The sequence below is a fragment of the Pelecanus crispus genome, chromosome 1, assembly GCF_030463565.1.
Source record: "Pelecanus crispus isolate bPelCri1 chromosome 1, bPelCri1.pri, whole genome shotgun sequence".
Taxonomy (NCBI): domain Eukaryota; kingdom Metazoa; phylum Chordata; class Aves; order Pelecaniformes; family Pelecanidae; genus Pelecanus; species Pelecanus crispus.
Window position 1 is genome coordinate 115,511,753 of NC_134643.1, and position 27,708 is coordinate 115,539,460.

The following is a 27,708-nucleotide window of genomic DNA, read 5'->3' on the forward strand; positions in this document are numbered from 1 at the left end:
AAAAAAAAAAAAAAAGTTTAGTCCTTGCAAATGTTGCAGACACTAGTTATAGTACCAAATCATAAAATAGAAAAATAGTGGATGATGGAAAGGCCAGAATAGGGCTGTCAAATTTTAAATTTTAACATATGGACTGCTCACTCCCTGCTCTGGTTGCTAGTCATTCCCAGATGGTGTCTTTAGTGAGTGTTGGTGAGGGGAAAGGAGCAGGTGGCAATGGCAATTTTTTTTATTTTTTTACATATATCAAATTAAAATTCTGTGTTCTATATTAAAAAAAAAAAAAAGAAGAGAGAAAAGAATACAGGAAGTATGGGAAAAGGTAATGCATAGCTTGGAATTTGAGGCTGAAATTAAGGAAATCCTATTGTTATGGGATGATGAGTCAGGATCAGAATTTGGATCCAGATCTGAGATCCCTCATAAATGGTGGATAATAGCTTTCATGTAGGGCCTTGTTCAGCCTGTAGTACGGCATGCCCCAGCAACTGCAGGAAGAAGCTGCTCACCAGAACTGAGTTAGTTTCTGCTTTGGTGCGCAGGCCATTAGAGCTCTCAAACATATGCATAAAGATAGGTTTGCATACCTGTTTAAATGTGTTTGTTTAGATGGAAACCTTATGCCAAAGGGATGAGGCTTGTGGTTTTAGTGCTGAACATTTGAGTTTATGATGTCAGGGATGATACTGATCTCTTTAAGCCTAAGGATATTTTTTGCAAGAGGTTTCTTCTTATGAGAAACATCCTTTCACTGCTCTTTGTTAACTCTTTGTTGATGACTAGTGCTGGAGTGTGCCATGTCCTAGTTTAGAAAGTGATTACACCTCTAGGTGCTGACTCCAGCCTTTTGCTTACAGTGATCCCAATTGCTCCTTCACATCTGGCAGTAAGAGCTCCTACTCCACAGTACACGTCTCCGTTGTTTGTGTCCAGATGTGTCACTAATTTTCAGAATTTCTCCAGAACATAAGTAACATTTCTTTATGTGACACAATAAACCTAAAAAGTGTTTTTATTGCCTTATAATTTTCAGTAATGACCTAGCTGTTTTTCTCAGTCTTTCTAATCTAGCTGGTTGAGAATCTGATCTTAAAAAAAAAAAAAGAAAAAAGGAAGGAAATTACCTGTGTGTCTCTGTTACAGACATAGCTTCTTGGTATGTAAACCCTAGTAAATGTATGAACCTGATCAGTACTTCTTGTGTTATTGTCAGAAATTCTGGATCACATGTCTGCCTTTAGTCTTCCAGCTTTGTGAGTAAAACCTCTCACCTAAATCAGAGCTGGGGAGAACCATAAGGTGTTAAGAAGCAGATCATAAAGGAAAGAGTTAAATTTCTACCAAACAATCAAAGCACTTAAAATGTTCTTTTTTTTGCTAGTCTGGACAAGACTCAATGGCACAATTAAAAAATGTTGAAATGAACCTCAGAGCTTTGTAAAAACCAGCGTTGCATAATATATCTCATGATCATTCTAAATGACTGCCATGCAGTGGGTAAAAGCTCTATCTTTTTTGAATCCAAGGCAACTTAAAGGGAGTATTGATTTTCCCTTTACTGAGAAATGAGAATCACATATTAGGAATGAAAGCTGCAGACACAATATAATGACCTTTCTCCTTGGCTTCTCTTTTGTAACACAAACAGAATCATTTTCATTGCTAGAGTGGGTATTAAACAGTAAATCTTGTAGCAATGTATTTGCAAGTGTCTGTGCTTGTTTTATCCAATTAGCATACTTATCACAAGAGAAAAAAAATGAGTAGATATGGCTTTTAATTTCTGGAGATATCAGTTCCTTCCACAAAAACATAGAAAAGTCTCCAGCTGGAGGTCTATTCCATCTGTCTGAGTACTGGAGGGAGGAGGGGTGCCTTCTCCCTGCAATTTTAATGCTGATGCATGATTTAGAGTAAACGGTTAATTTCACTGAGGGCAGAAGACCTTGGGTGACCTTTATTTTATTCTATGCATGTTTTTGTAGCACAGCCCCACATATACTTATCTATTAATTGGTGTTTCAGGTCACAGACATGTCAGTATTCTATTTACTGCTTTAATTATATAGAAGTTAAAACAAACTTATCAATACCTGACACATTACCTTAGGGGGAAATATCCTAACCATGAAACAGCATGAGAGCTATACTAAACCTACCTCAAACAAAAGCTTAAGTTTCCTACAAAGCCATTGAGGGCAGATTTTGTTTTTACACCTGCTGTGTTTCCATCTGATCACCTTTCATGAGAGTGTTTGAAACAATGGGTTGAAGCTGCACGTGCTTCCAACTTTTTGATGTTTAATTCCTTTCCCCCTGATTTAAACTAACTGTAATTTCCCCCCTGGTTATCACTTCTTTTCAGTTAAAGCTGCTCCTGAGTCAGCAGTGTGTGCATGCGTGCATAAGTGTGTGTAAAATGACAACCTTGATGTGCTTTCTCTGCTGCTGGGGCGTTCTCATGGTGGAATATTTGAAATGCAATTCAGTGCAGCCATCCACTTAGTCCAGCTGCAAATCAGAGCTGTGGCACAGCACCAAGAGAAGAAAAACATAGATGCATGAAACCTGGAAGCATCGCAACTCATTGTGCCTCTTACTTCTGTGTTGTTTATACATTTGTAAGCAAGCTCATGTTTTTGAAAGTCCAGGAGTTGCCTGGCAATGCACACTGGTGGTAAAAAACACAGTGGCTGGCAATTTGAATTAATTTGAGTAAGATGATTTTAAAATCCTTGTTGGCATCTTCAGTGCTTCAGACAGCATCCCTCTTTTGTAAGAGGGATAAATACACAGGGAGACCAGACGTCTGGTAACTTTGAACAGGGAATTTCATTAGACTAGAAAAAAAGGAATTTATTGTAAGCAATTTTGTTATTCTTTGTTACTCTTTGCTGTGTTGAAGAGCTTTTGACTAAGATCTTGGCTTCCTACTACAAATCTGGTCATTGGCCAGAACAGAGGAGCAGTCTGTTCTGAGCAACTTGTTATTCTGGATTATCAAATCTTGACCATGCAGGTTTCTGCTCAGGCCAAGAAGAATTTTCATCCCTCTGAAGACTCTGGTCCTTTACTAGGTACTCCTTGTGTGGTTTAGCAATCCAAGTGAGCTGAGGACCACCTGGGAAGTGTCTTAGCATCAACCAAGTCTTGACACTCTGCTACATGCATTGAAGTTTTCTGTTGTTAGAAATTCTTTTTCTGGGTCAGTTTTATTAGTTCTGTGCATCATGCTTTCAGATGAGGTGATTTATAAGAAGTCAGAGATAAGAAAACTGCAGAATTCCTGGACAGTCAGGAGTTTATTTAAGGCACAAGTATGTCCCAGTTGCAGATGGTATTGCTTTGGTATACCTAGCAATAGAGAAGATGGATTCACTGATGACTTACATTTAATGTTGACACGTCACATGACCTCCAGTTCATCATCTTTCAGGATATGCAGATTTCTATTAACCTATGTTACTTTTCTAGCTTATTCCATGATATATGTCATAAGTTTGATGTGACACACCCACAGTATATTTCTAAAGTTTGTACTTTGCACAAACTATCACCCCTAATCTGTCTAAACTTTTATATCAGGAAAGATGCTTTCATTCATGTCTTCATGATTGGGTGCCCGGACCTAGTAAAAATAAGCATATAGAAAGCTAAAGAATATACACAATAACCAGTAAAACATTACTGAATAACTATGTTTTAGTTCTCTGCACATTTTCTTCAAGGACCTAGCATATAATAGACTGTAAGTTTCTTGATTCTTGATTGACTTCCCAGTGATGTTATTTGCTTTCATATGTTGAAACAGCTGCATGTTTGGAAAAAAACATAGTAGATTAGAAATGGGAATGTGGTCACTGAACTTTTTGGATTATTTCATCTATCTTGTTGTGACTGGGGTTGCTAACTCTTGCTCAAAAAATGCCCTACTCTGTTTTCCTTTCCAAAATGAGTGTGTTTTGGTGGTTTCATCACTCAGTCCATAGATACCTGAGATTTTTTGAGAAGGAATGTTGAGAAAGTGTGTCCAGTAGCCTAAGACAGCCACTCAGCAGGTGAAATCTAAGGTAGCGGTAAAAGCAGATTGCAGAGTCTAAGGCTGAGAAAGCCGTGGAAAGAACAACCTGAGTATACCTAATAGGATCCAGAGAAAATTATGATTATTCCTTCAGTTGGGAGAAGAATTAGGAAGGTTACCTTTATCAACAAAAGTATTTGGGAAAAGCTTTAGGAAAAGCTCCTCATGAATGGAGCCTATAAGAAAAAGGAAAAGAAGTGTGGGGAGAGGAAACATAGGTTCAGATCACAAAGATTTTAGAAAAAAGTTCCCATGGGACAGAAGTAGCATGTTGAATGTGGGAGGTTATGGGAGAACTTGAGAAAGCATTTCTATCTAGGGGGTTGGAACATGAGCCAAGCTGCAAGGGGTTGGCCAGCTGAAGCCAATAAAGCAAATGAATGGGCCTTGGGGCCAGATCAACAGGGAAGGAATGGCGCTGCTGCTGCTTGATTACCTGGGCCTACAGCACAGACTCTCAAGAGGGAATTCCCCTTGGCTTCAAGGGGAATATAGCATTACTGTGTGATCCTGGAGGGACTGGCATGTCATTTGTGTTGGAGAGGCCAATCCACTTACTTGCAGTGGAAGCTGAGGCAATGAACGTACTCCTAGAGTTGGATAAATTCAGATTCCTTTTAATTGCAAGTTCAGCCATGGATTTTGGGAGGGTTTGTTGGGGTTTTTTTTGTCTGCCACTGTCTGATGATTACCACTTCTGAGCCTTAAGAATTGCACTGGTTACAAACATAGCTTGTCTCTAGAGATCTATTCGTGTATTTCAGTGCCTTTTAATCCTGCTACCAGTAGATTGTATCAGTTAATACAGAATGGTAAATATAAATGCGGATGGAAACTACTGTTACAGCAATCAAGATGAAGATTACAAAGAGTGGCATCATATTTCACAGCATGATTGGAGTGGCTGAGGTCAGGAGAAGCATGCCCTCTGTCCCTATATAATCCACAATTAGAGAGTATGTCATTTGGGGTTTGTATCTTCATCCTAAATGCCTTGTGTATACTGTTGGTAGAAGAGCAAAACATGGTATTATTCTTTGGTCTCCCTCAGCATGTTAGTCCTTCTGCTCCTTTGGTGCCTGATTATTTGAATGGCTAACAGAAATAGTTGCTTTCTATAGCTACTTTGCAGGACACAAACCTGGCCTTTATTTAATCTCTGTTGTTCATGTTCCATTAGGACACCCATCGCTTGTTAGACCTCCCAGAAGCAAGCTCAACACTGCATCCATCAGTCACATTTCCTGCTTTAGTATTTTCTGTCAATACAACACAATAATATAGGGTATATTATAGGCAGTTTTACACTGCAGAACTAACTAATATAATTCAAGATAATGAAAGCTCCCATTAACTGTTTGGAAAACCAAATCTGCCTGAAGCGCAGGACATATTAGAGCTTCTAAGACTCTTGTCTGACAACGGGCAGATAGGAGTAAGACATACATTTTTTTAGAAAGTGCAGAGCCCTTGGAATGATATAAAAGGTAGCTTTCTGCTATTTTTGGATAAGCAATGAAACATCCCTTAGTCTGCTATTACTGGATGCTTTTGAAGATTGTACTTATATTGCCATTAACAGCATAAGACGTGGGAGTGATGGATAATTTGTTGTGGTTAAAGCTGAGTGTGGTTATGCTTACAGTAATCAAGTGAATGTCATCCATTTTGAGAAAAAGCATAACACTTAGGGTTTTTTAATTAAGGTATGAGGATGAGTGTTTGTGCTTGTCTTACTTTTAATAACAGAACATGAGATACTAGAGGATAATTTGTTACTGTTGTTAAAATTGACAACATTTACCTTAAAAGAAAATTGTACACAAGCCACCTTAACTCCTTTCATTGTGAATACTTCCTAAGCTGCACCACATAGTGTGTTTGTTTTTCTCTCTCGATCTGAGCACTTGTGAGGCCACACAGATGGGTGACACAGGGGATCCAGCAGAAGTCACGACAAGACAAAAATTCTCTGTGAACTTATAATGAAAGATCACATCTGCTTCCAGGGGTTGAATTGAGGTTGCACAGCCAATCTTGTTTTTTCTATTTTTTCTAACTTTTAAGTCTCTGGCATAGCAATTGCAATAGTAATCCCTCTATGTGCTTTTAAATGTAATTTCTTATAGTTTTCTGACCTGAAAAAGGTGAACACAAAACCGATTAATTTTGGACTGTACTGATCTACACACCTGTCATCAACAAGGCAGAAACTTTTAGACTCATTGCTCACAGTACTACTACTTGAACCATCAAACTGTACTTTACACAGGAGGTGGTGTGAGACTTAGCAATTCAGTTCCAGGAGAACATGCTCTGCAGATCCTTCCTGCTTTGTTTATCTTCCCTTTCGCTGCACTTTTCCCTCTTTTACAGCTCTTGTTTCTGTCCTGTCCCTCTTCCCCTTGTCTTATCGTTACCTTTGCTCTTCTTCCAGTCCTGTCCTTTCTCTCTTGTTTGCACTTGTTCCCCCATCCCTGGTGTCCGTTGGCTGTCCTCGATCCCCTGAGAGACTGAAGCTTGCCTAAGGGAGGTTGAATCTTTGCAGAATCTGCAAAAATCACCAAAGGTAATGCATTATCCTCCCTTAAATCTCTCATTCAGTTCTGCCTGCTTTGACATGCCTACAAAACGCTCCGTGGCAGTTGGGTGCTGTGTCTGCAGTGAGTGTCATTCACCCATTGTTCAGAAACGTCTCACTGTTCCCTGTCACCCCTTCACTTCGTTATATCTGCTTATTGCCTCTCATCATTAAGTTAATTATGAACTCTCTTGGGCACAAAAAGCCTCTTTGTTGTGTAGTGCCTGGCAGGAGAAGCACTGCAGCAACATGGATGATGATAGTATTTTAAAGTGCATGCCACCATCACAAACATAATCTTAAAAGCCCAGGGATGAGAAACTCAGGAATGGAGCTCTGCAGCAGGTTATTCCCTGTCATACTACCCCTCATCACTTTCTGCAACCCACCTTCCCAAAATTCACCAAAGTCATCTTTCCGCCTGGTCCTTCAATGTCTTCAAGGGGACTGAGGGCAGGAAGTCATCCTGAATCACTCCCATAGTTGTTTAAGCATGCACCTACTCCCTGGGGTGTTACATGTAGTCCTTACGCATCCATAGAAACAATGAGTATAAAAAGCTGGGTTGCTCAGATGATTTTGTTTTGTTTGCAATTGTGAAATGTAATTGATGAAAACTAGCTTTTCAGATGCAGTGGGAGTATCTGCAGATAAGTCTCAGCCTTATTTAAATTTGTCTTTGTTTTTCACTGATAACCGCATTAATAATAAATAGATTTGAAATTTAATTTTCTATTTTCATCAAAACAAATTAAGAAGGGCTGGCTTCCACAAACATTACTTTAAATACTATAAAATAATTACATTTTTTAACTTCCTACGCTCACTTTCCTTTGTTCTATGTATTTTACTTGTTACTCTGTGTTGTACTCCCCGAGGGCAAATTATATCCTGGTAAAGTTGGATAACCAATATTGTGAATAGTAGCTTTTTTACTCTTGGGATTTAGTGCTGTTCCTGTATCGAACATGCACATATGCACACACGCAGAATCAATCACAGTATTTCATGTTTTATTTTCATTGTATTCATTACATTCAAAAGTATGCTGCCAATCAGATGCCTATAATTTTTTATGGCTGTACCATTTGGAATCTCTACATGCAATGACTTAGTTGACTTAAAATACATTTGATACTTAACTTGTGACAAAACAGCAAATGCAAAGAATTAGGCTTTTATTTAGTGTTGCAATTTATAAAAATTTGGGTTCTTTTAAAGCAGAATTAAGTCATACAGCATTAACACCTAGAGAAAAGTTATATATGTATCTGAAGTTCTATGTATCTGTTGTAGTTATGTATTATGACACTTACAGTTTATGTACAAGAGCACATCTTTCCCAGAGTCTTCACTCCTGCATAAGCTGTAATTTCTACAGTGGACAAAGGGGATGGAGCTGGAGGGGTGTGGTGGTTTAGCCCCAGCCAGCAACTAAGCACCACGCAGCCGCTCGCTCACTCCCCCTGCCCCGGTGGGATGGGGGAGAGAATCAGAGGAGTAAGAGTGAGAAACACTCCTGGGTTGAGATAAGAACAGTTTAATTATTGAAATAAAGTAAAACAGTAATGATAATAATAACAATATAATAATGATAATAATAATAATAATACACAAAGCAAGTGATGCACAATGCAATTGCTCACCACCCGCCGACCAATACCCAGACAGTTCCTGAGCAGCGATTGCTGCTCCCTGGCCAACCCCCCCAGTTTCTATACTGAGCATGATGTCATATGGTATGGAATAGCCCTTTGGTCAGTTTGGATCAACTATTCTGGCTGTGCCCCCTCCCAGTTTCTTGTGCACCTGGCAGAGCATGGGAAGCTGAAAAGTCCTTGCCTAGCATAAGCAGTACTTAGCAACAACTAAAAACATCAGTGTGTTATCAACATTCTTCTCCTACTAAATCCAAAACACAGCACTATGCCTGCTACTAGGAAGAAAATTAACTCTATCCCAGCCAAAACCAGGAAAAGGGGAAAGGTAAGATCTGCTCACAAGGCAGAATTTTATCAGTGTAATTAAAACTTCTTTTGGATTTGAAAAAGCAAGTGAATTTTTCTGGAATTATGTTCCATCCCAAAACTTGCATCCACCTGGGACATGGCAGGTTTGCATCATGGTCCAAGCTTAAGCTAATATACCAGTCATTTCCCCTTTTCTTGAAAGGGGGTGTGTGTCTGTGTGTGAGGGGATTGCTTCTTTTCTGAAAAGAGGTCACTAAAGTCAGTAACATTTAGATAGGCCCTCACCTGTCCAGACATAAGTGGGTTGTGAAAATAATGAAGAAGTTATATCCAGCAGTTCTGCATAAATGCTTCTGCAAGCATCAAGAATTACAATTTTCCAGCTTTTTAAGTCTGCTTTATTTGTGGAATGGACTACTCTGGGAACAGAAATGGCATTTTTTTAAAAAGTGTGACTACGCATATCCTTCCTTTCCCATTATTCAGAACACTGAATCCAACAGAAAAGGAGAAAAGAACATTATCTAACAAAAGCCCATAGGCCCAAATCTCTAAAACTACCCCGTTCCCCACACTCTTGCCACTGTGCTCTGGTTCTGCCTGGCATTGCACCGTACGGAGGCACCTCTGCCAGCAGCGATGCTGTGACCTGCCAGCTCGCCCTCCAAGAACAAATCCCGGCCAGCGGAGGCCATGAACCAGTGACATGTGCCAGTTCAGTGCAGTTTCTCTCCCTTTTTTTAATCGCTGTGACATGTTCAGAAGCACTGTGTGCCAAAGCATGTATTGCATAGAGCAATTTTTCCCAGTTCCATATGTCTTGGCACATCTCCATCAAGAAATGAACACCTTTTGCACCGCAGCTGGATGGTTTGAATGTGGACAGGTTTGAACAGCATTTGAAGCTGGAACTAGTCGTGGAAAGTTCAACGCTTCCAATCCATGCAGAAAGCACTTTCTCTGATGACCTAGAAGTCAGTAGTTTGTGTCATATCTGAGGATTTTACACCGCAGTATGAAGAAAACAAATTTGCAATTTTTAGGTATTACTCAGGTCTAAAGGGTCGCTGGTACATATGTTAGTAGAAGGTTAGATTAAAACAAATAAAAACCTGGAGGAAGATTGCTACTTTTGCTTCATCAGTCTGTTTTCATTCTCAGTTTTTTAAGAACTGAAAAAAGGAATTTAGATTTGTGTCCAAGTATGTGGGTTCCAAGGCTTTAAAAATTTTGATTCTACTGTTTGGTGATGAGCAAAACTCTAACTCCTGGTGCCTAGGTAGTCATTTCTACACCCTTTGCTGCCAGGTGTGCCCATGAACCTTTAAATCTGCTTGTGAGCACACTGAATTTAACAGAAATATAAATATTTTCACACAGTCATCACATGCTAAAAATGTGGTGTGAGTGGGTGAAAATAAAATAAAAAAAAAAGACGACCTGAATAACTCCCATAAAAACTGAGCAAAACACAGTTATGAACCTGTGAGGACAGAAGAGTGGACCTGCTGTAGCCAGCAGATTTGCAAATAGATGCCTCTCTTATTTACTCTGCTATAATGTCCCCTTTGCGTTTATGCTTTGTAAATAGTCTATTGAAGGAGTGAGTCTCTCGGCACGAATATTTGCAGAAATGGTTATATTTAGGAAAACACTGCAAAATATTTGCAGGTAGCAAATTTTAGACTTGGAGTTTTGACCACTTGTAAGCAGAGCTGGATTCTAGAAGTTGTTTTCACCCAGCCAGGGAGCAGATACTCACTCCTACTTCAGAGATGTTTTTCGTTACTTTGAGGATGTGCTGGTCAAAGAGCACTCGCAGATTTGATGGTCTGAGAATCGTCCTTGCCTAGAAATACCTTTCTAGTGGTAAAGGAACTTTAGTGACTTTTATCCCCCTCTTCCATCTTCAAGAAATATATAGCCCCCAACACGAAAAATACAGCTGGATCAGTCTCTACCTATTTAATCAAAAATAGCCTCTGCTGCATCTTGAACTCGTGAAAAGTGAATAGCTGGATGCAGAAAATTTTTAAACAATATTTCAAAAAATCTGTCATAGACTTAAGGAATGTGCTAAGTTCTAACTTTTTTTTACATAGCTCTTAAGATTAGTTAACATTTATAGTCTTATACTTAAGAATGAAATAGTTAAATATCTTTTTAAATCTTCTTTCCTGAGGCTTTGCAAGCCATGTCTCAGAGACTTTCCACATCTGAGTTATATAATCCCTGTAAATACTAGATTTAAAAAGGAAAAGCTGACAGACTTCTATCTTTATGTAGCACCAATAGTTTCCATGGTAAGATAATGTTTTTCTCTTTCACTTTTTTCCCCTGTTGTTATCCCTAATTTCAGTCTGTTTGTTTGTTTGTTTCCAGCCACTATTTTTGTTAATTCTTTCCATTTGCTCCAGTCTCAGTCTTAACATTTTCCATTGCCATGGCTCTGCAGGCATCAGATGGTCCCTCAAAGCTCCAAAGGCTCTGGAGATACCACATGTAACATTACACTCAGACAGCAATGCAGCTTTTTCACCATATGTAGCAATAGAATGTGGTTATATGGATTTACAGAGAGGAGAGATGGAAAACAATTGGTGAATGTTCATAAGAGCACCAGCCCATGGAGAACAGTACAGCTGGGCAGCAATGGGAGAAGCAGCTGCAGGAAACCTGCAGGAATACACTGGGCTAAAGACCTATCTCAAGGAAGGAAAAAAAAGGAAAAAGAAAAGGATAAGAACGATAAGGCAGTTGGGAGAGAAAAATATTGCTTCTGTTGCTTTTCAGCCTTCGGGAATTGTTAACTTGCTGTTGTTGAAGTCTCCCATAGCTTTTCTATCAGCTCTGTGAAGCAGTGTTAAGATATACAGAAGTGACTTAGGATGGGACAGGCTATTTGTATGAATTCCCAGTTCCTGAGCAGCTTCACGCAGCCTAGCTGCAAGATGGCTGCGGCTCTTTGTCTCACAGTCCTTTCGTTTTCACTAGCACAAGATCAGATGTGCCAGCAGGCAGCCAGTTTAAGGCTGGCAGATATCTTTCAATTACTAAAGGTAAGCTGCTTGTTGCATGCCAAAAACTGTAACAATATATGACAAGGAAAGAGCAAAGGTGTATTATAAAAAATAATCACAGAAATATAAAAAAATCTGTTTTCTAGTGGAGCAGTTCAGGCTGAATAGTACAATGCAACATTGCTTCGGTTTTTAATTTATTTTTTCCAGTCCTGAAGTTAGCAAACAACATTTACAGATATGAAATGAAAACCCCGAGACTTAAGCTAGCACAATGTTAGTTGGGATTTATGTTTTTCAAGCCTGTCCTGAGGTGGTCTGTGTCCAAGTTTTCTATTAACCAAATGGCCAAAGTTCACAGGGGTCTCGGTATTCTGAGAATTCATTTTGGTCCATCTTTGGCCCTACTTGATTTTATTTCTATTTTCAGATGAGCACAATAAGTCTGTACAGCTGATAGAGTCAGGCTACATTTATTATCAGTCTCAGTTATCAGTTCACAGCAGGGACAGCTCAGTGGTTGCTGGCTGAAACATAAGCCTCGTGTATGGGTTTTATTTTTCTCTTTTTTTCCTCACTAGCTCAAAGGAAAATCAAACTGTGCCTCTTTCTAACTCCTTCCTCCCTAGGCCAGTTGCTGACTTTACTGTGCTTCTGCCTGCCAAAGGTGATGATGGAAGTTAAAGGTGGCATCTCTGGCAGCAAATGCTGGTCCCATGCCCATTCAAAAACTTTGTAGGTTTTCTGCCAGGGTATGGGTAATTAGCCTCTATCTTGATTAAGTACTTATTTAGGTTTAAAAGTGCTGCCTGTCAAAATCCCCTTTTCTCAAATCATAGTGTTACAATGAGATATAGTTCCCTTTTTATTCCCAGACCTACGCTACTCTCAGATACTGAACAGCTGGTATATTTTCCCTCTGAAATGGGTGAAGTGTTTTCTTCATTTACAAAATTGTAAAAGCCTTTGGACTGCCAGAATGAAATAGGATGTACAAGTACAGCACACTGTAAAAAATAACAAAGAAGAGAGAGCACCTTTTATGTTCTCTTTAAACCCAAGGCTTCCTTGTGTGCTCTGAACCTGCAAGTGCTATTGATTGGGAGTTCAAGGTGCTGAGTCCGCCTGTGATTAAGGACTTTGCGTTCACTGGTATCCCACAAGCTAATCAATTCTTCCTACCCTCCACATTCATTCCTATTGCCCATTAGGGCTATTACACTTCACAGGCTCATGTCATCATTTAAATAATAGCCAGTCCAGTCTGTGGACTCTCATAAGTATTTGGTGACTTTGGTAACCAGAAAGCACCACCTTAGCACAGAAGAAAAATCCAATAGCATTCCCTAATAATTTGATTTCTTAAAATTAGAAATCCTAAAAGATTGGATCACAATTCCATTCTTGAAGGGTTCTCATAAATTATTACCTAATACACATATATAAATCGTACATATACACACTGGAGTCAGTCTCTGGTTTTGTCCCAAGGACAGATTTCTCTTATTTATCAATAGCTGTCCTCGTTTCAAGAGAAAATAGATGCGGCTACACTATAACTCAATTTCAAAACAGGCGATACTGAGGGAGTTGCAACTTGCAAGGTACTTGTAGGGTTTAATCCAGTATGAGACCTCGTGTCTGTGCTGTTCAAAGCAGGGCTCCCTCCTCTTAGAGTATCTGGCAGCTGGCCGATTCAGATACTCAGAAGTATCTGAGAAAAACTAATCTCTGAGCTTACTTGCTCTTTGCTCATTTAGGGCTTGAAGCGGATGCCAGGCATAGATTGCTCATTTATGAGTGACCTTCTATGGGGCTAAGGTGTACTGCTAATTAAGTCTACAGAGTTCAAAGGTGTTGCTGAATAGTCATCAGCACTTTTACTGATCCCACTAACCACCAGTATTGAAGTTGCTGAGATGTGGAGGAGGAGATGGCTTCAAGAAAAACCTATGCAGAAGAAAGGTGAGTGGCTTATTCATTGGTAAATATGGGTAGTTGCCATAAGAGCAACCATGAACCTGCTTCCTCCTCTACCTGTGCTGGAGCCTGGGAAAAGTTGGTATCCTGCTACCGTAGGTGAGGGAATGCAGGGCTATTTCAGTTAGAGAGGGATGGAGAAGGAGCAATTCCCAGCAAGACTGCAAGCCTATCTGTTCTAGGTTAATTTATTTTATTCTTGGCCTCAGGACAACAATTTTTGCTCTTCTGGTGAAAAGCCTTGACCTGGGTACAGAGGTTTAGTTCTTTCTATCTAGCAGTCTCTCACTGTTGAAGCCAGAGCTGAGGTATGCAGCTGAGCTCTAATCAGCATTGTATCTCAAGGGAGCAAAGGGTGGCAACTTGGCAGAAAAGCAACCACTAATTCAGCAATTCTAGATCTGAAATTAATAGCAACTTATCTAGATGATACCTTGTGCTTAGTTGAATAGGCAGATCAGTGAGATGAGAGGTGATGAAGCTCTGTGATAGCTTTGTTGTAGTGCTTTTTACACAGGTTCTTTTGAGGATGGTAAAAAATTGCATAGTCCAGTGATTTGGTGAACTGAACTTTAATAACACAGGATATAAGATTGGATGTTTATTTTTCCTGGGTTTGGTGTATTGGACAGACACAAAGTGTTCTGAAATTTTACAGTGGAGTTCTAGGCTTTGACCTCAATCTTTGTTTCTGACACCACCTAGTAGAAGAATTACAGCATAAGTTCAGAGGAAAATGAGGGAGTGGGGCACTGTGGCATCTGTTTCACCTAAGTGTTTTGCATACCTGTTTTGGCCACCATTCTAGCATATGACTGATCACATGTGGCGTGCCTGTTAAGGTAGAAGCTACTGGATATGTTTTTCAGTTTATGCATGCTTTGTGCAGAAAATACTGCTAGTGCCCTTTGCAATGATGTTCAAAACAAGTACTTACCATTTGTTCTGCTCTGTCACACACACGGTTTCTATAATCTGTTTAAAATGAATCTCTTCCTTTTTAGTGCATCCCTAATGTCTGACTGCTTCCAAGTCAAAGTCCAGATATTCTTCAAACATAAGTCAATTGTCATTCATATAAAGAGATGCTTGTTGCCTTTTGGGATATTTAAGTACTAGCCTGAAATAGATACATTTGTCTTTTAGCATATAGAAATAAAATACAAGTAGCATAGCTTTTCTTTTTCTCTTTGTGGAACTGAATTTATTAAGCACTTGAACATGAACCACATGTATGTGTAGGTTGCAGGTGTTTACCCTCGGACATTTAATTTTGATGCAATGCCTAAGAAAACATGTGGTCAGCCAGCTCCCCCTAGAAAAGGGTGTAGTGAATGAATTATTTCCTCCAAGGACTAAAAAAATTTGTGCTCCTGAAATGGACCTCAGAACAGCCAGTAAAAAATGGATGAGCACTTTTCTGTGCAAAAAGTCTTTCTTGTAGCCAAGTCATGCTCTCTATTGAACTATAGGTAGCAGATGGCTCTGGAAATAAGCATATTGGGCAGAATGCCACAGGGCATTATTAAGATCTTCAGCCCACAAAGGACTCACATGAACTGGTTTTCCTTACTCAGGCCATATAAACTGCAGTGTATAGAATGAGACATGAGGAAACTGAGCTGAAAATTCTGGGGCAGATAAACAGAAAGTATTGTCTTCAGGAAAACAGGTGGTCATTTTAAGTTTTAGGTCTTCCAGTTGATTCAGAATTTCATACTTCAAACAAATGTTGAAACAACTCCTTAAAAATGCTTTATTTAAGTACATTGTCAAAAAGCAAAATGATTGATTAAAGCCTGGGGATTTTTTTTGGTTGGTTTGTTTTGGTTTCTTTTTAGCAAGTGCCTTATTGTATAATGAGGAAGCACTTATAAAGTATAATGTGACAATAATTTGTGTATGTTAATTTGTTGGTGAGCTTCAACTTACCACCAGAACCAAGCCAGAAAATCTTAGAATCAGCTTTGAGTTCAGTTGCATTGGGTCAGACTTGATCAGACCCACCAGCTTGACTGACTCTTTGCTGTATAGATCAACCTATATAGCCTAACTAACTTAGACCATGCTGCCCTCCATTTACAGTCTCCTTTTTTAATGACATTTATTTATTTCACTGGGATTTCACTTTACCTTTTAAAACTTCTGTGATTTCATCTTTGTTAAAACTGAAAAAAACCTGCTGAAGATCTGACTGAGGAGAGCTCTTGTGTCATTTTCTTGTTAGCAGGTAGTTGAAGAAAATGGTTCTGGTTTCTTCTAAATTGTGCAGGCAGCAGATCCCACCTTCATGCCTTTCAGCATCCAAGTCATATATTAGTTCCTATTCATATCTACATGTAGTTAAGCTTGTCTGGCAGCATTTTATTTTCTTCTGTTTTTTCCAATAACTTCTGAGAAATTGCTTCAGGTCTACCTGCAGGTCTACAGGTATACCCTGTACTACAGCTTAGGCAAAGATCTATGTTATGACTTCGCAATTCTATTCTTTTTCAGTCAGAACTAAAAATGCTGTCCAGTGACCTGGACAACAAGAATAAGGAGGGGGAAAAAAAAAAAAAAAAGGTAAGTACCATAAGAAGCAAGATATCAAAGTTAGAAAGAAACCATGTGCTTTGATGGTAGTGACGGCTTCTCTCAACTCTGGTTGTGACCAAGTGTACTGTGGAAAACTCTGGACTTCTACTCAGTCATATTTTCTCAGAACAAGTTCTTTCACTCAGTCCTATGCCAATAGACTGAAAGTAGTGCCTAAAATAAAACCTTTAAGAAGGTTTAATCTGATTAATTTTTTTATGATATACAAAAACCTGCAAGCTTTTAGCTGAAACCTTGAAGTTCTGCCTAACTTCAAAAAAAATCTGTTCAGATGTCTTCAAACTATTTAGGGATTGTTTAAAGCCTACATCTTAATTAAGGTATTTATGTTCTGGAAGAGCATATGGTCTTACAACTAATGTCTGAGACATTGGAATGACGAGACAGAGGGAAATTACGTGAAAATACAATTGAAATTCTCCTGTGTTTGTTGCCTGAAGCCAAGGAACAGAGCAGGAATAGACAGTCACGTTGCAGAGTAGAGAACTCCAGTGTCTGCAGCTTAGTATAGAAATATCAAAGGTTTCACAATTAAAACCAGGCATTTTTGTGAAGTTAACACCATACGTGAGGAATTGTTGAGGGGAAAAAACAACCTCATCCTAAAGAAGGGCCTCAAAATAGCAAGGAAAACTATACAAAGAAAGGTCTGAAACTATGATAATTAAAGTAACATAATCAGACTCAAGTTGAAGGAAAAGGACAGAAAGCTGAGAGAAAATGTATTGCGAAAAGGAAAAAAATGGGGAGACACACATGACGGAATGAAAAATGCATATGTGTGGGTTTCCCTGTGAGAAACAGCACCATTTTCTGTCTTAATACTGTGGCTAACTCAGGAGGATACTTGTAGAAAGAGTTCATAAAAGCTGACACAGAAATGTCATTTGTTGCTGGGCAGCAGAGTAACTCAGACTATGGATTTATTTGATCACAAAACAACACAGTTTGAGGGAGGGCCATGTCTAGCATTCCACCTGATTAAAAAGATATGTCAAAGAAATAAGCACCTAAAAATGAAGCTGACCCCCCTGTTGGAGTCCCTCATGTACAGAATTACATTGATTCTAGTGGAGACTCTGCAAAAAGGACTGGCAAGCATGCAGAGAAGAGGGAGAAGATAGGAAGGATCACCAATTGCATAGGGAGGGCACAATGTAATCAAGCTTTATCTGACATACTAGATACAGCTACAAACATATCAACAAAATAGCTCTCCTGGTATAAATATTTACCTGTACAAGCATCGTGCCCTTTCCTTCAAAACTCAAAGTCTCTAACACGTGGGGTGCGCAATTTGTATGCAGTACCCTTCACTCATCACCCTGCCTAAAAGGCACAGCCTGGGTGCTGGGGTATTATGGTAATGCTGATGTTAAATAAGGATAAAATTTCCTTTAAATACTTTGTCTGCAGTATCTTTTTGCTGGGAATAAACAGAAAGCACCATGGAAGAACAAATTTGACCAAGTCAGATTCAACAGTTGCTGCTTTAAGAATTCTGAATAAATACAGTGCTTGAGCAGCATAGATCACTTGGTCAATGTCCTTCTGATTAGGTCCTCTCCCACAGGCTTGCTGTCAGTCCTTGAAATCTCTACTGCCCTTCCCATGGTGTAAGACTCAGGATTTCTCAAAGTGCTGATTTTAAGACCTCTAATATTTTTAATTCAGGTGTTTCAGAATTTTGTCTTATTCTGCAAACACTACAGAACTTGTTTGTATTGTAAGGCTGGCTCTTCTTAGGATTAAGAGCGCTTACTAGGACTGAGGGTGCAATTACAGCAGAGAAAAGGTACTTGGGTTAGTTATAAACTGGCTTGTGCACCAAAACCTGGAATCTACAGTCTGACACTTGTGTAATACAGACTTGTAACTGGGAATATGGGTGTTTCTGTTACGGATTTTGTTCTGTTTGGTATGTGTCAGAGAGCAGGATAATATGTGTGAAACTCCGTTTCATGAGGATGACTTTGTACTGGGAAAACATCTAGCTCAGACGTTTCTAATGCGGATATCCATTTTGTATGTATTAAATTGAAAACCCTAAAACCTGAAGCCTCCAAAGGCAGCTAGATGTGGTGACTGTTAGGTTTAGGAATTAAGTGAAGCTGAGAAGCTTGTGCATGGAAATGTAACTTGTATCCCCCTGTCCTGGTTTTGGGTGGAATAGAGTTGTTTTTGTAGTTGATTTTATTATTATTATTATTATATTTCAATTATTGAACTTCTTATCTCAACCCGTGAGTTTTCTTACTTTTGTTCTTCTGATTCTCTCCCCCATCCCACCAATGGGGGCGGGTGAGCAAGCGGCTGTGTGGTGCTTGGTTGCTGACTGGGGCTAAACCACAACAGTCCTTTTTGGCACCCGCCGTGGGGCTCAAACCCATGACCCTGGCAAATAATAATAGATTATTTTATGGCAAAACCAGCTTTTGGAAGGATTTGGACTATTTTCTTCCCTTTCTCAAAAATTTCTTCTGCTGTATTGCCCCACACGATGATATCATCAATACACTGCAGATGTTCTGGAGCTTCACCCTGTTCCAGTGCTGTCTGGATCAGTCCATGGCAAGTGGTAGGGCTGTGTTTCCACCCCCGGGGCAGTCAACTCCAGGTGTACTGGACGCCCCTCCAAGTGAAAGCAAACTGGGGCCTGCACTCTGCTGTCAAAGGGATTGAAAAAAACTCATTAGCGATATCAGTTGTGGCATACCACTTGGCCACCTTTGACTCCAGTTCATACTGAAGTTCTAGCATGTCTGGCACGGCAGCACTCAGCAGCAGCGTGACTTCGTTCAGGCCACAATAGTCTGCTGTTAGTCTCCACTCTCCATTTGACTTTCACGCTGGCCATATAGGACTGTTAAAAGGTGAGTGAGTCTTACTCATCACTCCCTGGCTCTCCAGTCAACGAATCAGGTTATGGATGGGAATCAGGGAGTCTCAGTTGGTGCAATATTGCCGCCGGTGCACCGTTGCGGTAGCGATTGGCACTTGTTGTTCTTTGACCCTCAGCAACCCCACAATAGAAGGGTCCTCTGAGAGACCGGGCAAGGTGGACAACCATTTAATTTCCTCCATCTCCAAGGCAGCTATACGAAAAGCCCACTGGTACCCTTTTCCAAAAAGGACTGTTGTGGTTTAGCCTCAGTCGGCAACCAAGCACCACGCAGCTGCTTTCTCACCCTCCCCCTGCCATGGTGGGACACAGGAGAGAATCAGAAGAACAAAAGTAAGAAAAGTCATGGGTTAAGATAAGAACAGTTCAATAATCGAAATATTAGAATAATAATAATAATAATAAATCGTTATGAAAAGGGAAACAATGAGAGAGAGAGAGAGAAACAAAACCCAGGAAAAACAAGTGATGCAACTGCTCACCAGCCAACACCCAGCCAGTCCCTGAGCAGTGATCTCTGCTCCCTGGCCAGCTCCCCCCGGTTCATATACTGAGCATGACATCATATGGTATGGAATATCCCTTTGGCCAGTTTGGGTCAGCTGTCTTGGCTGTGCCCCCTCTCAGCTTCTCGTGCCCCTGGCAGAGCATGGGAAGCTGAAAAAGTCCTTGACTAGCGTAAGCACTACTTAGCAACAACTAAACCATCAGTGTGTTATCAGCATTCTGCTCATCCTAAATCAAAAACACAGCACTATGCCAGCTACTAGGAAGAAAATTAACTCTATCCCAGCCAAAACCAGGACAGCCCCTCAAAGGAGAGCCTTCTGCCACAGCCACTTCAGGGGGTTCCACTGATGGAGGCAGCTCTAGCCCTGCCAGGAGGAAGTGCTAAAGAAGGTCATTTTACCAAGTGATCCTGCCCATCCCTCCTTTCTGTTCCCCACTGCCTATTGCGTGTCCACACTGGTCCTCTGTCATTTTTTAGGTTCCAAACAGGCTGAGGTGTTTTGATTCTTCCACATCTTCATTTCTGGTAAATAGTCTGAGTGGGAGCCTAATTCAGGTTCTTAGACTTACCACGTAGAGAAGAGTGCTTTCTCTCCACTGACTCTGTGGGGAATTGAGGAAGCCTATCCACTGTAAGTGAAGGTTAGCCAAAGTCCAATTTCATTGCAGAATTACGAGCCACAAGTATCCCATACTCTGAGTGACAGCTCCAAAAATGTGAAACTGGCTAAAATTCCCTAAGATTCTTGTAAAAGGTATTTTTCATCTGCTGCTTGCTTCTGGTGAATCGCCTCAGTGAACAGGTTTGGTTCAAAATTCAACCAAAAATATTCATGCAAAAATAGCATCTTTTTCTTTTGTACTTGGAGAGGGCACTTCCTGTTTTCTCTCTGAAGGTGTGGAGAGATCTTCTTCTAGACTTTTCTGTAGAGGATTAGTATCTCTGCCCATAGTCCTTTTCCATACTCTTTGGCATTCTCCTCTATCTTTATCGTGTTCCAGATTTTTCCCATATTTCCTTCCATCTCGTGTGTGTTATGACTGTAGAGGAATAAACAGTGTGGGAAAAGCTTTATCAATATAGGTGTAGATCACTAGTATCTGCACCCATGCTATCCATTTTCCACTGTAAGAAGGCAGTTCTAAAATTGTGTAGGAGGCCGCTGTATTACATCTGAAATTTTTTAACTCATGTAAGCAGGAAATTTAAAATTAAAACCTGACAAATTAAAGTAACTAGAACTGTCTTAATTGTAACTTAGGGAAGTATTCCACCTGAACCCTCCAAATACGGCAGAAATCCTTGAATATACCATTAGATAGATTTCTGCTTTTCCATTGCTTTCTCAGTTTCCTGTTGCCACTATTTCCCTCTTATCTCTTGTATACTTAATATCCTTTGTGGTTTAAAAGTTGCTTTTCAAATATTTGCAGCCTTTGATGTTTTGTACTTGACAGATTAATAACCTCAAACTGTTTAGTGGCCTCCTATCTCTTTAAAAGATCTCATCAGATGAAATTTAGTACACACTATATGTTATAGGCTTGGGAATGTAGAAAAGTAAGTACCATGGGAGGAACTGGTTTGCATTCATTCTCGTCAAATTCAGGAACCAGGTAGGTAAAATATTTTTTCTGTTTTCTGATTCTTTCCTCTTTTTTTTGCCCTTCCTACCCAAAGAAACCAGGTTGAGTGGAGAGAATTCTGTGTTTTCACTGGATGTTGCAGGACAGATTCTTTGCACAACCCTGTTTCTCCATGTGGACATCACTGTAGAACTCGGTTTGGGATGTAATTGGCCAGCTGGGAATTCACAGAGATACATCCATTAGTGTGACGCTCTGAGCTCCGCTGTACCCATCTTCAGTTGGGCCCATATTCAGTGCTGCAGTTGGAAAAGTCCATGAATGCTCTGATATAGTCAGAGATCCTGCCAAGCAGTTGCCATCAAAAAGGCATGCTGGCCTTGGTATGCTCGTTTAGGCATAAAATACAAGCTCTTAGACAAGTTCTGGAGGTCTCACAGCGAGGAAGGTATTATGCCAGTTGGAGCATGTGGTACAGTGCAGCCATTTGGCGTGACATACCTGGGCTAGTGCTGACGGAGCTGGCTCTGAAGTCACAGTGTGCTGCCTGGGCTATTCACTCTCTGCCATGTAAGTTTGCACTTTGAAAAGACAAAGAGGAAGTGAGAGGGCAGGAGTCCCTTAGCTAAGGATAGACAACAGAAGACATTTTGATTCAGGCAGATCTTCCAACTCCAGAAGCTTTTGGAGGTGCAGAGGCTGCGGTACGCATCTGGAAACTTGTACGCAGTGCATTTCCATATGCTAGTACACACAGACAAGTCCTTTTGCTCATTGGGGACAGATCAGAGAGCAGTCAGTGTCCCTTAGAGGCAAAAGGAATATAGCATACATTAACCCAGGCAGAACAGCTGTAGATCTGCTCACTCTTCAGCAGTACAACAGCAACAAAAGATTTTTATTGTATAATAAGCAAGCAGAATGCAACTTCTGCAAAGTCAGGCAAAGTATTCTCATTCCATGTGAGTAGGAGGCAATCCGTGCAGGGAATATACCTCTGTTTATGCTGCTGTTTTCAAACATACATAAAGAAAGCACAAACAAGGTATTATGGCAAGGCCCAGCCCAGGCAAAATATGACAGCAATCAGAGCACTTCAGAGAACTTCATTTTCTGTCATCTACTACCAGTTTATAGACTTTTCCTTTGACAAGCTCATATCACATTGTGTTACGTGAGAATAGGAGCAATACTGGGAAGCAAAATAATCTTTGACTTCAGTGGGTGCTGCTTGAAACCTTACCTGGTGCTCAGTGTCAGTTCTAGGACTAGTTCAGTCTGGAAGAAAAAAGGTTTAAGAAAGAAGTGAAGACAGTCCTCAAACATGTTAAAAAAGTTGCTGCAAACTGGGAAAGAATAAATTGTTTTCCAGAGCCGCTGGGGAAAGGGCAAAAAATAGTGAGTTTTAGTTGCAACAGAGAGGCTAATAAAGTGACTTCTGGGAGGGCTGTGGAATCATCACTGCCGCAGGCGCCCGTGAGCAGCATCAGCAGCCGTCCCCCAGCAGTGGTGGGGCAGAACATCTCCTCCTCAGAGTGGGAGTGGGGACCTCCCAGAGATCCCTTCCTACTAGTTGCTTCAGTTTCACTTGGTAGGCATGAAGTACAGAGCCTGAATTCAGTTGCAAACTTCTTTTGAAGTATGTACACATGTAAGAATATTATTATTCATAGATGGTGGTGAAGAGTAAGGAAAAATAATGGAGCTTTCCTTGAGATGTCAGTTCTAAACCAAGTGTTATATTGTATAATGAAGTTTTATTTAGGACAGCACTTAAGCAGTATTTTCTCTTATAATGCCAATGGTATTAAAATGTTTGATTTTGGTTTTAGTTCAAAATAGCACTCTGAAAACTCAGAGTCCCTAGACAGTTCCTGTTCCTCTGCTGTGATTGGATGTGGCATCCAACTCAGTGCATAAAGTCCATTCGTTATATTATGAGAGAAGTTTGAAAATACACCCCAGAATCTCTGCCTCTACCCAACCTCTTGCATGCTCCAGTGTTTGACATATAATTGGGTTTTTACAACAGCAGTATACATTATATTGAATTAGCTTGTTGCTCCGAGCATGAACTGTGATTTTATATATTTCTCTCTCTCGTCATTTTGTTATAACACAGCTAAAGCTGTTAAATCAGTCTTATGGTATCTGCTAAAGATGGTGCTGGAGATGAAGGAAGCAAGGGCAAGGATGCATCTGCATGGTAGGGTAGTTAGGGGCATCTTTAAGCTCAGGATGGCTGCATCCCCACTGGAGCAGGGATAGCCCAAGCAGGAACCTTGCTCAGACACCAAGTTTCTCAGAGGACTGGAACCAGATGGTTTGCTCTGACAAAAGCCAGACTGCAAGCCACCGAGAGGGCCACGTAGCTGGCTGTGGATGTTAACCATATTGTAAGCGTGAGTTCTGAGGTAGCATAACAATACAGATACAGTCCATGCTTTTCACTATTTAGGAAGATTTCTGTGCCTGCTAAACATCTGTCACTATCCATTTTCTGAGTTAGCATTAAATATTGCTGTAAAATAATTCTGTTTAGACAGTATTCTAAAAGACCAACTTTTAACAAAATGCAGGGGGGGTATATTAAAAGACATAGCAAAGGCCTTTAAAAAGTGTAGGTAGAGGTTTGGGATAGCAAAAGCATATTATTTTGTGCCAGAAGGTCAGCTGTGTGCTTGCTAATTTGGAGCAAAAGATAAGTACAGTATCCGATTTAGAAAACACAGATTTATGGCATTATGGATTGGCTTTGTGTCCTGAAAATATTTTGTAACTTGTAAAAGAAAGACTCTGTTTAGGAAAATATCTGATTTGGGAAGATACAGAAAAAAATTCCACTGTTATCATGAGTTTACACACATGAACCAAATTAAGCATATACTTAAGTCTTTTTCTCAGTCAGGACTCCTGGCCTTTTGATTTCTGTAAAGCAATGTAAAAATGTAAAGGTGAAAAAAGAAAAAGAATAAGTAGCCAAAAAAATCTTCTGTTATCATTTATACCGATTAATGATGTCCTCCAATTAGGTTCATTAAGCCCTGATATAACTGAAGTCAAGGTAGCATTACGCTGGGGTGAATTTGGCTTAGCTGACTTAGACAAAAAGCTTCTGAGTATGTGATTCATAATTAGCACCTGACTGCATAAATGTCTGTCTTTTTTCCTAAAAACTAATAAGTATTTTGATCCCATTTATGGCCTCTTATTTTGTAGACTTTCTCTATTACTATTGTTCAATAAGGCATAATACTTATTAATTTCATTTTATGCATTTGTGTATAATTGCGGGAGATTTTTTTATGGGTTTATTCCACATTGTGTGGAATCTCCCATATATGTGTTTTGTCATGTTGTGCATGAAGTGCATCTTCGTTATCCATTATAAAAGTGCAGCAAGAGAATACCAAGACACTAAGATAGGAAAAGAAAAGAAAGTGAGAGCAGAAACTGTTGCATTTCAGGAGAGCGTGTGCAGAGTTATGAGACTCCAATGCACCGTGTTTCATAAGAGTGAGAAAACTTATGTTGCAAGAACATGGTGGGGGGGGCAGTTCTTAGATCACAAATTAAAAGACTTAGTTCAGTCTAAGTTCAGACTAAGCAGTATTAAGTTATGCCCTTTGTGTTGATGGATTGTAACTTTATTTAGAAATTGCATAGAAATCATGCAATTCAAGACTTCTGTTCAGGTCCTGTGGATATTATTTAGTGGACTGCTAATTTCTCATTTGTCATTCAATGAGTTGCTTCACTTGCCCTGTCTAGATGTGACTTCTGCAACATTGCATTCAGATTCCCCCAAACTGGAGATCAATAGCCCATAACTTGCCCTATATATGCCTAGGTTTCCCTGTATATGGCCAGTTTAAGGGCTTTGAATCTTTGCCTAGGATTTGTGGATCTCCAACAGCCTGACTGCTCTGAGCAGGCTGCAGCAATGTCACAACTCGGGATGTGTCCACAGCATTTGTGCAGACCACCAAAGAAGCACGTACACGCAAACTTCAGGATGTATTGGCCTTACAGCACACATGCTGAAATGGTGGTCTGAGCATGTACTCAAAATCTCCTGGGCTCTAGAAGCTTTTGACTTAATTGAACATGTGCTATAGGCCTGACTTTTCTCAGAAACAGGTTATCTGTATTTCATGTGTGCAGTTGCTCTGAGGTAGCCCAGATGCATCAATTTCCCTGTGTTTGCATTATCTGGACAGAAATCCTGGACAGAAATATGGGAATCTTGCCTTTAATACGAGCAGCACTAGGGAAAGAGGAAATGAGTATGACACTATATTAGTATGCAGTATATTTACACTAAATTGGCTGTTGTAATCCTGGTTGAAGTCATTATTCTGGTACTGGCTGGGCATTATTTTATGCATGATAATGTTATTTTAATTCTGCAAGTTATATCAGCTTGCTTCCCCGCCCCCCTCCCCCCCTTGTTTCATGCCTTTTCCCCACTTTCCAGCTGTGAGATGTGTTGCAGTTTGATTGTCAGGCCAGTCCAAGCTTTACACCCCTCAAAAGTAGGAGATTATTGAACGTATGTCCCCTTTTTGCCTTCTAGGTGTCAGGCTGCTGACGCTATGCAAGGTGAAAGACAACATAAATAGGAAATATAATTTGTACTTCCATATTAATACTGTATCTCTGCTATCATTTGTCACCTCCTTTGTTACTGTAAGTGCTGTGCAGAATCTCATTAGTGGTCATGCTTTCTGGTTTCTGTTCTCTGTTTTAAATCTGTTTCTCATTTCCTGGCTGTTAGTTTTTGCTTGAGGGTTGTTTTAATTTATGATATTGTCATTCTGACTCCTATTTGTGGTGTGAGATGATGGTCTGTGTGCATTTCTAAGAGTTCTTGTAGCTTTCCACATTCATGTAATTCTTTCTTTCAAGGACTCCCAAGTTCATGTTATTTTGCATAATGTCATTGTTGTCTGGATAAAATTATTGCACTTTTAAGCATCAGTAAAGACGATTGTCATCTGATTTAGGGTATTTTGAGGTTTGCATTTTAGATGGAATTTTTTGACACCGGGCATTTTCCATGCCAGCAAATGAGCAATTAAACAGCTGCACAGATGTTGTTGAGGATCTTTCAAGAACATTTCATTGCAATCTACAGGGCAGTGCTTTTGCAGCGAGACATCAAAACATTTAGGTCCAGCTGGGACAAAGGAAATAAATGGCTGGTGGGTGTTCTTCTGTATAGTATCACAGAATAGAGTTTGCCATAAAGTACAAGAAATTGAGAAATTGGCCTATACCTTCTTTTTGTCTCTTGGAATTGTAATTGAGCAGCAGCCATCTTCTGTTTAAAAAAGAATTGTATTTAAGGGCTGCCAGTCTCTAACATTCAAGAAATCATAAATTCCTCTTCCCAAGCATGGAAGTGTCTTGAAGTCATGAGGTCTTATGAAACACTGGGAGGAGGAAGAAGTATTCCTTATTTGGCTTCCCTACCTTTGGGACTTACATTCACATTATTTTATTTTATTCCATAAATAATTCCATCCATCATGTGGGATGAATGTATACTCCAGTTTAATGATATGAATACACAGTTTCAAAAGCTCTGGATGTAAGAAAGGGTCCAATATTTGTAAGACTTCAGTAATTTGGTGATGCTGACATCTTTGGTTTTTTGGGTTTTTTTGTTTTTTTTTTTTCTTTTCATGTGTTTAAGAAAATTGTGTTTCTGTCCTGGTTTTAGAGAGTGCAGTTTGATGAACTTTATTTTTTCTAGCACATGTCCACTTATCTTGGCTGTTTTCTTAGACAACAAAAAAAGCTTTCAGAATTTACATCCCAGATGTATTTCCAAAGAATAGTGTCTCAAATCAGCAACTTCAGGTGACAATTTTGATGGCAATACAGGTAAAATCCAAAACTTGCCTCATGACTAGCCTAAAGAGATGTAGATTGGTACTAGAAGTTCTCTTTCAAGGTTGATGTCTGAAATCATGCAACAATATACATATTTAAGTAAGGTTAATATGACCTTAGCTTTGATGATGTTCATAAGTGTTCAGACAAGGTAATGCTAGGTTTGATGGGTGTTCTGCACATCAGGCTATTTTTACTTGGGCCTTAACTTTAAGCATTCTTGCTGAGAAATATGATTTCATTTGATCAGTCCAGGAAGTAGACAGTTTTTCAGGTGTTGATTCGGCCTTGTGAGCATGAATAAGAGAATCTTGCACTGCTTTTGAAAGTGACAAAATTATAATTTTAGTTTTTATATACCTATTAAATATTTCTTCCATGTTGATGTTCTTTCCTACTTTTCCTGATTTTTTCTCAGGCCCAGTATCTTCCAACTTAAAGAACTAGTTCACTGGTTATCCACACAGCTGCCAGAAATTTTAATATAAGGAAAATGAAATTGTATAACCACTACTCTTCTCAGAAAAGGGGGGTTTTGTGTGTAGTCTTGTGTTTGGTTTTTTCCCCTGGAGTTTGCTCCC